The 12,213-nt window shown below is 43.1% G+C and overlaps 1 long non-coding RNA gene across 1 annotated transcript in view; it reads left to right on the plus strand.

The window, feature by feature from the left end:
• Positions 1-10,625, plus strand: part of LOC125964286 (uncharacterized) — a 190,012-nt gene extending 179,387 nt beyond the window's left edge. Inside the window, exon 3 of the long non-coding RNA XR_007477185.1 lies at positions 10,415-10,625. This is a non-coding gene — a long non-coding RNA (uncharacterized LOC125964286). The remainder of the gene's footprint in view (positions 1-10,414) is intronic.
• Positions 10,626-12,213: the final 1,588 nt, after the last annotated feature.

Raw genomic sequence — 12,213 nt, forward strand, 5'->3', positions numbered from 1 at the left:
CTGGGGAATTTCAATGAAGGCCACCCTAAGGGCTGGTCAGGGTTTGAGCTTATAAAAGCTGAATCCCAGACAAGTTTTAAGAGAAAACATAAGCAGAGGTTCAGGCTGAACTGAACACAGTGGCCAGAAAGCAGGCTGAATGCACATCAGGCCAAAGCTCAAAGGCCTGCACACAGAAGTAGCCCAAGGCATGGCTAAATCCCCACGGGCAGAGGGGAATCCTGCACTATTCCATGTCTTGTTGTAAAAGTTTTCAATTGATAGACGATGTTATTCAACCCCTTCTCTCCACTCCCCAGTTACGGTTAAAGTTGTAAAGCTGTCACCTCCTAATTCATCACACCATAGTTTGATATCTAGAGCCATGTGGCTGATTAGAAGCCAATGCAGTAACACCATCTATATAGACACCAGTTTCATAGGACTCACCTGCAGGAGTCCCTTAATTAACTGGTTAAACAAATAAATGGCAATTGCGTTGCCCTGCATTTCTAAAGGTGGGAAAGGCAAACTTTTCAGTATCTCCACTGTTAGTTTTCTATTGAGAGGTCAGTATTTTCTTTGCCCAATTATCCACTGAGGTATTTTGTAGACCTGAAGTACATTTGTGTATAAGGGTTGGCTCTGTTTCTATTTCCCTTGATTTTTATAGTGGTTGATAAAGTTTACAGAAATGGAGGGGGTTAGTAGACAAAACACCCACACCATGCACTTAAAACCTTAGAATTCACACTTAAATGTAACCAAGTTTTTGGTTCACAGAACTAAGTCACTGGTACACCAGCTTTTGTAATTCAGAAGCAGAGAAATTTTTAAACGGTAAACTGACAATTACAGGTGAAAACCCTGCAGGATGAGTAGTCATAAAATTGGTTTTCAGTGTTAGGCAGCCATGCAGAAGCAGCATCCCTGTGCTCAGGCTTCTAGTTTTAACATCAGCAGTGTTGCTTGGAAAGCCTGGGATTCTCAAGACCAAAGATCTCACCTGTCAAATTTTATGTCAAGCAGACTGCTGGCCCAGAACAGCACATCTCTTGAGCAGGGTTATCTACGTGAAGCCAAAAATCTTTCTCTCCTTGAACCTTGCTTCCCTCATGAGTACCATGGAAACAAAACAACCCCCCACTGGCAAGGATGAGAAAGACAAAGTTGTATGTCCCTACTCTTGTATTTTTTTTCCTCCGTTTTTTTCAGATTTTTCTTAAAGCAGGTAGACCTAGGTGTTTGGGTATAGTATGACTTTTAAGAGAAATAATCTATGTAGTTAACATACAGAAACTTTAATTTGCTATGTAGCACCTGTGAAATCACAAGCCAAGATAATGAACACAGAATGATCTGAGCCTGTCACAAAGATGCCCCATTATCCCCTTTCCCTATGATAGTTCCTCATCTCGATAAGCTCAAGGAAGTGTCGCAACAAAAATAGAAATGAGGTTGTTTCCTCTCCTGATAACCAGAAAAATAAAGGGAACAGTGAGCAGGCTAGAGAAGAAACAAACTGGCCTGAGTTAATTAATCCTAGTTTTATTTTAACTGTTACTAATCTGTAGTGTCTGTAGTTAGATTTGTCCTTCACAAAGCTAACCTGTCACCCCTAACCCTGTGTAATTTAGGTAACTTACATCCTGCACCTGGTATTTACACTTTACTCTCCCTATAAACTCTTGTAGCAAATCACCCCTTGTAGTTGTTTGCATTTCAGAAAGGAGGTCGCAGACCTTCACCATTTTGATCCTTATCTCTCACTTTGGACTGCTAACTCCCCTACAAGAATCCCTGTAATTCCCCAGGAAGGGGGGGGGGTCACAGTTCTTGAGGCACCAGCTTGTGTCTTCCCTTTGCCTGGCAAAGAAAATAAAAATCCTCTCTACTTCTTATCTTCCAATTCTGTCTCCGTATTTTTATTCAGCATCTGTGCCTCAGGGAGCCAGATTCGGCAACAGAAGCCTCGTGATCCTCAGCACGTCAGGCAACCACCATCTAACCAGAGGCAATTTCCTCACTATCCCAATTGCATGAAGTTTCCCCTGACCAGTCACCGAAGAGTGCTTTCAGGTGAGCGCATTTGACACTGAAAAGCCCAAGGTGAAGTAATACATTCCCCCCACGTCCACATCCAGGTAGAATGTGTCAGCCCACAGGTTTTATATTATCTTCAGATCAGACAATTGCTTTCAAAAGGAATGAGGTTAAGACTAACTGCCTGGTAAGAGGGCTCAAAAGCCACATGAGGGGCTTCCCTGGTGGCGCAGTGGTTGAGAGTCCGCCTGCCGATGCAGGGGACGCGGGTTCGTGCCCCGGTCCGGGAAGATCCCACATGCCGCGGAGCGGCTGGGCCCGTGAGCCATGGCCGCTGAGCCTGCGCGTCCGGAGCCTGTGCTCCGCAACGGGAGAGACCACAACAGTGAGAGGCCCGCGTATCGCAAAAAAAAAAAAAAAAAAAGCCACACGATACACCTGAAATTCATCTTAGTTCTAGTCTTCACGAATACAAAGGACGTTTCCTTCCCTCAAAGAAGTATAATTCAAAAATAATCCACACTTTCCTCCCAGGGCTTTCACCCAAGCTGATCCGATCTTTGGTCTTTGAAATTCGGAGAGGTGCAAGTTTTCACTCACTTTCAACCATTATTCTAAACAGTTTCTCTCCAACAGTGATTTTACAATGTCAAGTGAAGGCTAGATGAAAGGCATTTAGAAACTTCATGAAGAAAGCCAGATTAGTGAGTTAACTTTAAGAACAGAAGCTCTAACCCTGTCTTTCATTTAAAGGAGGCTTATACAACTGCAGTAGGTTAGCTGGAAAAGTGGTTTCGCTGAAGTATCTTTTATGCTAGAGGTTAAATAGAAACAATGAAGAACAGGTGACTTCTAAGATTTGAGCATAAGAAATTCCAAAATTCAAGATCCTATTTAAGCTACTCTAAGAACTCCCTTTAGAGATCCCAGTAACTAGAGAAGTTTCTCCTCTAGCTGCATCTCGAGAAAAACAAGCCTGAAGAGTGACTTCAGGAAGTTGCCATGAGCACCTAAGAGGTATTTTCTGTCTGCACACGACTCGCTTCCCTTCTTTCAAGTTCCTCAATCTGTTGCTTCGAGTCTCTCACCTTTTTCGTCGTTCACCCTTCACTTCTAAAGTAAACTAATCCAAATTCCCCTTGAAATCTACGAAGTTTGGTTCTTTCCACCCACCCCCACCCCCACCCTAGCCATCAGAGAACTCTTTAGGACGGAGTAGTCCGTAAAACTTTGGACCACATTCCCCCACTGACCTCAGGCCACACCCAGCAGCAGGAGCAGAGCAATCAACAGTTGCCTACCACCTTCCTCTTTTTTATAATCAAAGCCCCGCCTTCTTCTCGGGTGTGGACCTATGAGAACGCCTAGGAGCTACTTTCAGTTCTACAATTGGTCCCAGACTTCCCGCAGGTGAAAACCCGCCTGGATGCCCAAGGCCGTCTTCTTTAGGCTTCCTATTTTAAAGAGGCACTGCTCCTTCCTCCCTGCTTTTTTACCACGTTGTAAAGGACACAGAGTTGTTAAAGACATATTTTAAGGAAATAATTTAGAATCATGTTCGAAATGTGGCTGAATCATCTTCCCCTCTAGCACTAAGTCTTAATATGGAAGATTTTTAGTGTGCCCTAAAGAATTTCAAAAGGAGCAATAAGAATAGCTGATTGGTCAGACACAGGTACTACAGTCAAACATCCTAACCTGCGGACAACGCTAATGATTTTCATAGCTCACCTGTGTGTGTCATTCATCCATTCTTCCATCTGCAAGTATTATTAAGGCCTATGATTCAAAGGAAGCAAGGAAGTGACCTAGTGGGGCTGGGGTTTTGTCTGTGCTTCTCAAACTGCACGCTAGGACGTATGAGAATCCTTAGGATACATATGTTTCTGGAAAATCAATTCCACTTGTAGATTTGGGGGTAAAAGGCACTATTTTGCGTTAAGACAATAGCAATCCAGACCAACATAGGTAAATGAGTTAATTAACAAATAAGGGAGAAGAGACAAATCTTCCTAACAGAAGAATTTTAAATAACATATGCTCATACTCCCTCATCCAGGAGCTGGAGTTTAACCCCCCCTCCCCCTGAGGGTGGGCTGGACTTAGTGACTCAATTTTACAGGGAAGAAACCTGACAAAACTACCTTAACCACGTGACCCAGGGTAGCAATGGTTATATAAGATGTTAACATTAGGGGAAAATGGGTGAGGGGTTTTGGGAACTCTTTACTCTCCCTGCAACTTTCCTGTAAATCTACAATTATTCCTAAATAAAGCATTTATTTAAAAGAAAAATAACAATAAGAAGAGAGACTACATTGTAAAATTGCATGAATTTTTAAGATAAAATGTGAGCCTTCAAAGAAATCTTAGGCTTAAAGCAGACGGCTCTAAACTATGCCTCCCCCAAACTTCCCTGAGACACTTCTCCATTTTTAGGGTTCATATAGAGCAAAAGTTTGAGAAGCAGCATATTTACCTAGATGAATCACATAGCTGCACAGAGGATGGATGCAAGGGGGATAAGACTGGAGGTGAGAGGCCAGCTGGAATCAAGCTGGGGTGTAACCATGTCTAAGGCAATAGGTCAAGAGACAACTAGTTACAAATTGCCTACTTATTCCTGTGATTGCTACCAGTGCTTTCTGTGAATTAGCTATTTCCAGACATTCACTTTCATCTTGAGTTTTCATATATCTGTAGTCAGGAGAAAGGAGATCCTCTTCCAAGGTAGCCAGATAGCATGAACAAAATTGCCAAATACACTTGAGAAGAATGTGTTTTTAAAAAACAACACCTGGGCTCCCCTGGTGGCACAGTGGTTAGGAACCCGCCTGCCAATGCAGAGGACACAGGTTCGGGCCCTGGTCTGGGTAGATCCCACATGCTGTGGAGCAACTAAGCCCGTACGCCACAGCTACTGAGCCTGCGCTCTAGAGCCCGTGAGCCACAACTACTGAAGCCCACGCACCTAGAGCCTGGGCTCCTCAACAAGAGAAGCCACCACAATGAGAAGCCTGCACACCACAACAAAGAGTAGCCCCCGCTCACCACAACTAGAGAAAGCCCACGTACGGCAACGAAGACCCAACACAGCCAAAAATAAATAAATAAAATAAATAAATAACAACACCTAAAAACAACAACAGAACACTATCTACTGTGAGGGACAGGGTAAGTCGTGGTTAAGGACATGGACTTGGGAGGAAGCAGACAAACCTGGGTTTCATGCTCAATTCAATGGCTTACTTGCTCTGTGGCCTCACACTAGCTAACCTGTGTAAGCTTCCATTTCTTCCTCATCTGTGAAACAGTGATAAAAATAGTGCGTACTGGGCTTCCCTGGTGGCGCAGCAGTTGAGAGTCCGCCTGCCGATGCAGGGGACACGGGTTCGTGCCCCGGTCCGGGAAGATCCCACATGCCGCGGAGCGGCTGGGCCCGTGAGCCATGGTCGCTGAGCCTGCGCGTCCGGAGCCTGTGCTCCGCAACAGGAGAGGCCACAACAGTGAGAGCCCCGTGTACCGCAAAAAAAAAGTAAAGCTTACTAAATATGAAGAAGCCACCTCCCTACATACTTATCCTAGTGTTTTTTCAGTTGATTTCCTGGACAGAAAGCTCAAATACCAGATAGTCCAGTTCAAACCTAGACACATGACAATCCTCACTGCAGAGGAGCCAGCCAACATTCCATAGTTAATCATCAGCCTTGGCGATGAAAGCCAACCCAAGCTTGAGGCAACATTCCTGAAGGTTCCCGCTGCTCCCCAGCCTAAGTGGATGGCAACCACAAAAAAGGAGCTCCAATTTAGGCTCCTAATTTGACCACTCCATGTCTGACTTGCTATTCAAATATTAAAAGTTACCACCTTTTGGGCTTCCCTGGTGGCGCAGTGGTTGAGAGTCCACCTGCCGATGCAGGGAACACGGGTTCGTGCCCCGGTCCGGGAGGATCCCACATGCCGCGGAGCGGCTGGGCCCGTGAGCCATGGCCGCTGAGCCTGCGCGTCCGGAGCCTGTGCTCCGCAACGGGAGAGGCCACAGCAGTGAGGGGCCCGCGTACTGCAAAAAAAAAAAAAAAAAAAGTTACCACCTTTTGAGTCCGTACTTTGAGCCAGGTAATCTACATAATTCGGCTCACTCAGCCCTCCTTGACTCCCACGAAATAAATATTGATGTTCCAAGTTATAAATGAGAAAACTCAGGTTCAGAGGAGTCAAGCAACTTTCCCAAAGTTACACAGCTAGCAAGAGGCAGAGCCAGGATTTAAACCCGGGTTGTTCACATTCCAAGGCCCTGCCTTTAAGCATTCAGCGCACCGGTTGAGGTTGTCAGGAAAGTGAGTTTGAAGGGCTGTAGGGTGTGGTAGAGCCACTAACAACTTGTGACCCTATTTTTCTTTCTTCCAGTGAGAGATCCCCGACCCATAAAAGAAGGCAGACCAAATACTCTTCCTGCCACAGGAGCTCTCCTTAGGAATGGAGGCACAGAGGGAAGAGATCCGGGGAAAGCACTCCAATTTTTATTTCAACAGCTTTATTTCAATTCCATTACTTTTGAACCAAGCAAACTGCTTCAGAATCCTCATCCTACCCACCCTTTTCCTTTCCTGTCTCATTCTCCCCTCGCCCACCCCCTCGCCTCCCACCAGAAGGGGAAACAGTGTTTGTGCAAAGAACAATTCCAATTTCAGTTTTCTTAACTCATATTCGGAACTGGACTAATTCCAATAGGTTATTCACCAGAACCAACTGTCATCTCATTGCATTCTGATGCCTGCCTGGATCCTGGGCCCGTTCTTGGAAGAACAAAGGCAGCCAGGGGAACAGGTGGTAGAAAGTGGCTTCCATCCATACCAGCACAGCACGAAGCACTCTATATTGGTAGCCTGCCCTGCGGAAGCCTGAATTGGTTGCTCTCTAACTCATTACAGGCATACCTCATTTTACTGCATTTCGTATTTTTTCCAAACGGAAGGTTTGTGGCAACCCTGCATTGATTGAGCAAGTCTATCAGTGCCATTTTTCCAACAGCATTTACTCACTCTGTGTCTGTGTCACATTTTGGTAATTCTCACAATATTTCAACCTTTTTCATTATTATGAAAGTTGTTATGGTGATCTGTGCTCGGTGATCGTTGATGTTACTGTTGCAAAAAAATTATGACTCCCTGAAGACTCAGATGATGGTTTGCAATTTTTAGCAATAAAGTTTTTTAATTTTTTTTATTTTTTTTAACTGGGGTATAGTTTCTTTACAATGTTGTGTTAGTTTCTGCTGTACAGCAAAGTGAATCAGCTATACATATACATGTATCCCCTCTTTTTTGGATTTCCTTCCCATTTAGGTCACCACAGAGCACTGAGTAGAGTTCCCCATGCTATACAGCAGGTTCTCATTAGTCATCTATTTTATACATATTAGTGTATATATGTCAATCCCAATCTCCCAATTCATCCCACTCCCCCTTTACCCCCTTGGTGTCCATACATTTGTTCTCTACGTCTGTGTCTCTATTTCTGCCTTGCAAACAGGTTCATCTGTACCATTTTTCTAGATTCCACATATATGTATTAATACATGATACTTTTTTCTCTTTCTGACTTACTTCACTCTGAATGACAGTTTCTAGGTCCATCCACGTCTCTAAAGTATTTTTAAATTAAGGTATGTACATTGTACTTTTAGACAATGCTATTGCATGCAATAGACTACAGTATAGTGTAAACATAACCTTTATATACACTGGGAAGCCAAAAACAATTTTAGTGTGACATGCTTTATTGCAATATTCACTTTATTTCGGTGGTGTGGAACCAAACCCACATTATCTCCAAGGTATGCCTATGTTAGATAGGGCTGATGGTGTTACATATACAGATATGTCATAATATTTATTTGAGATTTTACAACAACAATATGACATTGCACTTCAAAATGTACAAGCCTAATTTAGAATATAAACAGATCGAGAACTTTCCAATACCTTCCCATGCCTACATTTCTATATCCTTTTAAAATTACAAAGCAGCTGCAAGTTATGTAGTAAAAAGCCTACCCACGTAGACTTTCTCTTGAGTCCTTCCACCTCAGCATCCACTCTGCTACTGCCCTAACTTAAGCCCTTATTTCTCACTTATTCCTTTGTTTACCCTCCCACCTGTCTTCACTGCCTCCAGGGTCCCACCGTACACCATTCTCCACATTGCATCCATAGAGATCTTTCTAAAACACAAAATCCTTCTTTGGATCCCCGTAATCTTTGGGATAAACACAGAATTTATGCCACAACCAAAAAAAAAAAGACAAAAAGACAGGTCGTTTTATTCACTGATCCAGTCTTACATCACTCATTCAAGTGCCTTCTGAACACTGGCCCCCTTCAGTTGGTCCTCCTTCTAGCATTTTCCAATGCTGCTTCCTCTAGTACATCCTTCTCTCTTTATCACCCTTCCCATCCACCTGGCTAGTTCCCACTCTTCCTTCAAAGATAAACACAAGTTTTATCTTCTTCAGAAAGCATTTCTCTGCCAGACTGCCCAAAGTGATTCAGGAACCTCCTCATGTCCTCTTAAAACAGAAATGCTAATACACCTGTTATCACAACTCTATTGTCAACATCTGCTCACTTGTCTGTTTCCTTCACCAGAATTGAGCTCGTAGAAAATAGAATGTCTTATTCTCCTTTGTGTCCCAGTCCCTGGAATGGTTCTTGGCCAGAAATGTTACTCAATCGTGACTTTTGAGGGAATGAAGGGATGAACAAATGACTAGCCCATTGTATCTAGAAACAAATGGTACAACTCAAATGCTGTAATTGAGGAGAGTTTAATAAAGGGACTATTTATAAAGATGTAGACGAGGTAAAAGAAACCCATAAGAAAAAGTGAAGCATCCTTGGGTCCAGCTACAGCAGGAACTGGGATCACCTTTAGGCCCAAAGGTATAAGGAGAAAGAGAGTAGTTCCCAGAACCCAGAGGGAGTCACTGCAGGGGAGGACCAGCTGATGGGAGGTATGACCTTCAGTAGAGGATGCATCCAACATGTAGTGACCTGGCATGATGGAAGCTGAGGGAATAAATATGTGAACTCATTCTCCTCCCATCCTCCAGTCTCCTACTGCTGCCTCTCACTGGCCAAACCAACCAGAAGCCAGAGGGCAAGAGAGCCAATGATGCAATCAACGTGGGTCAACCTCTCAGGGCACAGAGCAGGGGGTGGGAGTGGGGGAAGAGATCTGGATGTACAAATGGAAAATATCCAACACAGCTTCTCTCCAAGGAAAGAATCATTGACTGCATTCTAAAAGTTAAGAAGTTCATAAGGCCAGAAACTATCAAACTCTTAGAGGAAAACATAGGCAGAACACTCTATGACATAAATCACAGCAAGATTCTTTCTGACCCAACTCCTAGAGTAATGGAAATAAAAACAAAAATAAACAAATGGGACCTAATGAAACTTCAAAGCTTTTGCACAGCAAAGGAAACCACAAACAAGACCAAAAGACAACCCTCAGAATGGGAGAAAATATTTGCAAATGAAGCAACCGACAAAGGATTAATCTCCAAAATTTACAAGCAGCTCATGCAGCTCAATAACAAGAAAACAAACAACCCAATCCAAAAATGGGCAGAAGACCTAAATAGACATTTCTCCAAAGAAGATATACAGACTGCCAACAAACACATGAAAGAATGCTCAACATCATTAATCATTAGAGAAATGCAAATCAAAACTACAATGAGATATCATCTCACACCAGTCAGAATGGCCATCATCAAAAAATCTAGAAACAATAAATGCTGGAGAGGGTGTGGAGAAAAGGGAACCCTCTTGCACTGCTGGTGGGAATGTGAATTGGTTCAGCCACTATGGAGAACAGTATGGAGGTTCCTTAAAAAACTACAAATAGAACTACCATATGACCCAGCAATCCCACTACTGGGCATATACCCTGAGAAAACCAAAATTCAAAAAGAGTCATGTACCAAAATGTTCATTGCAGCTCTATTTACAATAGCCCGGAGATGGAAACAACCTAAGTGCCCATCATCGGATGAATGGATAAAGAAGATGTGGCACATATATACAATGGAATATTACTCAGCCATAAAAAGAAACGAAATTGAGCTATTTGTAATGAGGTGGATAGACCTAGAGTCTGTCATACACAGTGAAGTAAGTCAGAAAGAAAAAGACAAATACCGTATGCTAACACATATATATGGAATTTAAGAAAAAAAAAATGTCATGAAGAACCTAGGGGTAAGGCAGGAATAAAGACGCAGACCTCCTAGAGAACGGACTTGAGGTTATGGGGAGGGGGAAGGGTGAGCAGTGACGGGGCGAGAGAGAGTCATGGACATATACACACTAACAAACGTAGTAAGATAGATAGCTAGTGGGAAGCAGCCGCATGGCACAGGGATATTGGCTTGGTGCTTTGTGACAGCCTGGAGGGGTGGGATAGGGAGGGTGGGAGGGAGGGAGACGCAAGAGGGAAGAGATATGGGAACATATGTATATGTATAACTGATTCACTTTGTTATAAAGCAGAAACTAACACCATTGTAAAGCAATTATACCCCAATAAAGATGTTAAAAAAAATAAATAAATAAAAATAAAAGTTAAGAAGTTCAAGAGCAATGATCACAGAAAAATGTATCTTCTTTACAGCTGATAAGAGAATTGGTTCTAAGGAGAAATACTTTAAGTCAGTTGTGATCAAGAAGATAGCAATAGGCTGGCACCCAGGTTTCTTACAGAAGATGCACCTGTCTCTGGAAAATAAAGGAGGAAATGGGAAGGAGAATGGGGTTGAATGCATTTGGGGGCAAGTTTAAGAAGAAGAGGAAGACAGTGGCTGAGGACCAAGAAGAAAGAGTTGGGAGAAGAGTTTTCCAAGTGAAATTGTGGGCACTCTGTGTGATATCTTCCTATGACCATTATGACCCACAGTAAAAATGAAAAAAAATATCACAATATGCTCAGTGTGAATGGATTTCTTGTGAAAGTTCATGAAGGGGTTGAGTTTATTTACATCAAGATTGGTATTGGGCTGCCAAAGACAAGGGTCCAAGATAACAAATTTCTTAGTCAAACAGAGAAGGAACTGGGGTCCAGAGAAGTAAAGTGGCTGAATGAAGGGCCCAGCGTTAGAGGAGACAGAGCAGGACTCACGACCTGAGCTGTCTGAGTCCAACTTCTAGGTGTTTTCCTCTGCCAATGCACATCCTTCCATCAGGTCTCTGACATGGATGGGGAGAGGTGGGCATTGGAGAAGACTTACACTGCCCTGAGCGTGGAAGTTATGGCTACGTAATTCTTATAGTTCACAGACGCATACTAATATAAGGGCTAGAATTTATGGAGTACGTGCTGTGTGCCAAGGGTTAACTTGTCTAATCAAAGTAACCCAAGGAAGCTTCTATTACTATCCCATTTTACAGGTGAGGAAATAGATCAGAAAGATGACATGCATAGTTTGAACTCAGAATTTAGACTCAGGCAATCTGTGTTTCTAGATCCTCTCAACAGCTACCCTGAGTACATTTACTCATTTCAAGCATTTAAAAAGGAAGTACATATACCTTTTTAAATGGCAACTTGCAAATCGAGGTGGTTTTTGAAGCTGGGTTGCTACCAGCTCCAAAATACTATGGATCTGTTATCACAAGTCTCCCTTGATTTTTAGCCCTAGTTCCTCCTGTCTTGCATACCACGATACCTGCTGCAGTTGCTTTTCACATTTTCTCTCTGAAACAAGACTAACAAAGGCAGCTTTGGAATCCCACAGAGCTTCCTCAGGACCCATATGTTAGAAAAGGTCTCCTGCAAGGATCTCAGCGACAGCTCATCTCAGCACTTGATCCTCTCTGCAGGCGCCCTTCACGTCCAGGAGTCAGAAAAGGCAGACAGGTTCTTTGAGAACAGAAAAGAGGAGGCATTATCAGTGTCTGTGATTCACGTTCCCAACAGTCATTTCTCTGAGTTCTTAGCTTTTTGTAGTATTTAATCCCACTGTCACTTCGTCCAGTAGGAGTGATGTTCTGCCTCTATCTGGAAAGCTCTTGTTGAGCACCATGGTCAAAAATGCTGGTTCCACATGTCTTAGGCTTTTCCTTACAACACTTTACTCACAGATGTTAAAGCATTTGTTAACATTGTCATTACATTTCACATCATCTG

Source organism: Orcinus orca, chromosome 4 (genome assembly GCF_937001465.1).
Source record: "Orcinus orca chromosome 4, mOrcOrc1.1, whole genome shotgun sequence".
In the NCBI taxonomy this organism is placed as follows: domain Eukaryota; kingdom Metazoa; phylum Chordata; class Mammalia; order Artiodactyla; family Delphinidae; genus Orcinus; species Orcinus orca.